The sequence below is a fragment of the Talpa occidentalis genome, unplaced genomic scaffold (genome assembly GCF_014898055.3).
Source record: "Talpa occidentalis isolate TD23 unplaced genomic scaffold, MPIMG_talOcc4v2.1 talOcc4.2793, whole genome shotgun sequence".
Classification (NCBI taxonomy): domain Eukaryota; kingdom Metazoa; phylum Chordata; class Mammalia; order Eulipotyphla; family Talpidae; genus Talpa; species Talpa occidentalis.
Genome location: NW_023602955.1, coordinates 1 through 3,788, shown reverse-complemented (window position 1 = coordinate 3,788; position 3,788 = coordinate 1). Strand labels below are relative to the sequence as shown.

Below are 3,788 nucleotides of genomic sequence, written 5' to 3'. Positions count from 1 at the left end.
CTGATGGTGGGCACCTGAAGTAGGTACACCTGGGCTGAGAGACAGTTTATAAGGGCGGCGTCATGGGGACACCAGCAGAAGCAGAACGAGAAGCAGAAGAGAAGCAGAGAGAATGCCAGAGAGCCCAGATAGAGTGAGGATTTGCTGGGGGCTGGGAGGACTGCCATCCTTCTGGCCCCCCAGCACCCCTGTCTGCCATATAACTGGTAAATCTAAATAAAAGACCTACAGAAGCCACTGAGGGCTCCAGGACTCCTTTCTCCTTTACCCTGGTCTGCTGGATCAGGAAAACCTGCACTGTGCCCAATCCTGCCACTACAGCTTACTAGTAATGATAAGCCTTTACTAATGGCAACACAGCACAAACTAGTACAATAAATGAAATGAAACCTCAGTAAGCAAAAAATTATACTTTATACCAATGTCTGCCTAGTTTTAGGGCTGAGTATTCATTCATTTATGAATGAGGAAAACAATAATATTAACACAATGCATACAATATTGCTTTTAATTTGTTTTTATTTCTATCAAAATAGTAGATCTTTGAATCCATTCTCTTAAAAATAAACTGCATGATAATATAATAAAGGCGGATGTATCTGAAACTGATGAAATCTCATCATTTCAAAAAAAAAAGAAATCTCATCAGCTCATGTTTTAAAAATCAAGAAATGGGTCACAATCTCTTCATTTTTCTCATCGTGTCTGCTGTTGCTTGTTGCTGAAATTGCAGTGACTGTGGAGATGGCATCTACCAGCTGTTTGAATGCTCTCTCAAGACTCACTTTGTCCAAACCATCCAGGTGCAATTTTACTGGAAGTCTACAGAGCTGGGGATATATATCCTTAATGTAGTCTGGTTGTAGGTGACTGTGTTATTGATGTGAGATCTGACTGGAGAACTTTCAACAATGATAAAGCACCAAAAGATCCATCTCGAGTTGGAGATTCTCAGAATACTCTTTGGAGAGATCGAGATTTGTCTACCATGGTTGCAAATTTTGATGAATTGAGCAATTCTAAGTACCAATATTGGAGAATAATGAGTAGTTCTGATCAATGATGAATGAATTCAAGGAAGTCACTACCATGGCTGATAGAATCAACTTCCCCCAAAATAGAGTTGATAGAACACATAATAAATTCAAGCAAGTGTATGAACAGAAGAGCCTGAAGGGACGAGCTAACGATCATAGCTTCTGCTTGTCTCTATATTGCCTGTAGACAAGAAGGGGTTCCTAGGACATTTAAAGAAATATGTGCCATATACAAATTTTTAAAGAAAAAAATTGGAACATGGTTTAAACATATTTTGAAAGCTTTAGACACCCATGTGGATTTGATTATAACTGGGTACTTCATGTCCAGGTTTTGTTCCAAACTTTGTCTTTCTAAACAAGTGCAGATGGCAGCTACACGTACAGCCCATAAAGCAGTGGAACTGGACTTGTTTCCTGGAAAAAGTGGGATATCTGTGGCAGCAGTAGCCATTTACATGGCCTCCCAGGCATCAGCTGAGAAGCAGACCCCGAAAGAAATTGGATATATTGCTGGTGTGGCTGATGAGACTAATACATCTTCAACCCCTGATCTATTTCCTGCAGATTTCAAATCTGATACCCTCTGTGGCCAAACTACCACAGCTATAAATTTAGACAACTAATATCAAAATTTATGAACACTGAACTGGGCCTGTTGTGCATAGTCTATGCCAAGTGCTAGACTGAGTCTTTAATGAGGAAAAACAAGGTACATAGCACACATTCCAGGCTAAATATTAATTGCTTAGCATTCTGTATATCCATACTTGTGAAACATTTAATTATTTAAATTTCTTATTATATTTGCTTTCTTTAGTAGTTATCTAGGAAACCATTTTGGAACTATTTGAAATCATGTAATTCTTGAATATAAATTTTCAAAACAAAAGAGAAAAAACAAGAAATGAGAAAATCCCAAGCAAAATTATATTTGGAAATAGAATTTTAATTTACAAGGTTTCTAGATCTTTCTTAATATTGGTTGTCATTTATTAAAGATTTATTAAATTATTATCTGAGACATACGGTCACAGATTTTCTTTCTACCTCTGCAGAAATTCAACTTTTCAATCATCCAAACACAGTAGGACACATAGAACTTTGGAAAATATAGGATTTAAAGGTAAGAGTCTGATTTTGTGCCTTTGTTCAACTGCAAACCAGTCACACATATTAGCTTTTAAGTTTAAGCTCTTTACCTGTGACGTTAAATACCAAGTCATAGCAGTTAACATATACTGAGCACTTAATATGTGCACATATTGTGCAGAGTACTTTAATGTTTTAATTCCTTTAATTCTCATATAATAACCTGTGAACTAGATATTATTATCCTCATTTTACAAATTGGAAGATTAAGGCATATAGAAAATACATTAAATAGTGTAACATAGCTAGTAATAGTGGAGCTGAGAGGCATACTCAAGCTGTAGGACCTTACTTAACACAACTTATTTTTTAATTGATATTTTATGTCAGTCTTATATCATTTTTCATTTTTGCACAGTGTGTGCATTATCATTTTGGTTATATTCCCCATACAACTGCCACCCCCTATTTTTGACCCCTATCCTCTTCCCCGCCTCTCGCTCCACCCCCCCCCCCCCCCCCCCCGTGGTGTGTCTCTAGTTTATAGTTGCTTGTTGATTTTGATTTTTACTTTGTATTGATTAGTCTTTTTCCTGGCCCCTTATTTAGGTTTTATAAATTCCTGCTATGAGTGAGACCATCCGGTATTTTTCCATATGATCCAGCAATTCCACTCCTAGGTATTTACCCAAATGACTCAGAAACATAATTCCAAAGGACACCTGCATTCCTATGTTTATACAGCACTATTTACAATAGCTAAGCTATGGAAACAACCCAAATGCCCAAAAATAGATACTGGATGAAGAAGATGTGGCACATATACACAATGGAGTATTACTCAGCAACCAAAAAAGATAAACACATGCAGTTTGCAGCAACATGGATGGAGCTAGAAGGGATCATGCTCAGCGAAATAAGTCAGAAAGAAAAAGAAAAAAACAACTTATTTTAATAGGTCATGGCAGTAATTTTTAATATAGAATATTTCTGCATATTAAATAAGGCAAAATATGCAAAAATAGCCATTATTTCAAGATGTTTCTTAGTATTGGTCACCATTTATTAAAATATTTATTAAATTATTATCTATGGAAAACATCTGAATGAAATCTAATTTTTAACATGATTACTATATTTAAAAATATCAAAGTTTTTCATGTTAGTATACATATATATATATATATATAAATAATCACTTAATTAAATATACTGTTTCCAACAATATGCAATATCCTGATATGCATCCTGTTTATTTTTAGACCATCAAAAATCATTATATATCCTTCTTGAATGGTAAATAATATGTAATGAGGTCAACTAGTTTGCTGTCTTTGCATATAACTAACAGAAATTTTAAGATACAAACATTCTGAATGTAAGCTAATGATTTAAATGTTAACTAGAAATGCTTAAACTACTTGTCTTACACAAGCAATAATTAGTTTTTTGTCTTGCTGATTTCCTTCTTTCTAAATGTATTTGGCACATCACAAGTAATATGTATCCTTAAATGTATCTCTGAATTTTCTATGGTCAAAATGTGATAGTTTGAAATGGCTTCTTTTATCCACATTCTAAAATAAAATGTGAAACACAGAAGAGAGATATATGCAATAAGATAGGAACACATACTTTTAAATATCAGTATTTACATTT

At 34.6% G+C, this 3,788-nt stretch overlaps 1 pseudogene; it reads left to right on the top strand.

Annotated features, from left to right (window-relative positions):
• The first annotated feature begins 522 nt into the window (after positions 1–522).
• On the top strand, positions 523–1,796 carry LOC119254058 (transcription initiation factor IIB-like; annotated as a pseudogene).
• The last annotated feature ends 1,992 nt before the right edge of the window (positions 1,797–3,788 follow it).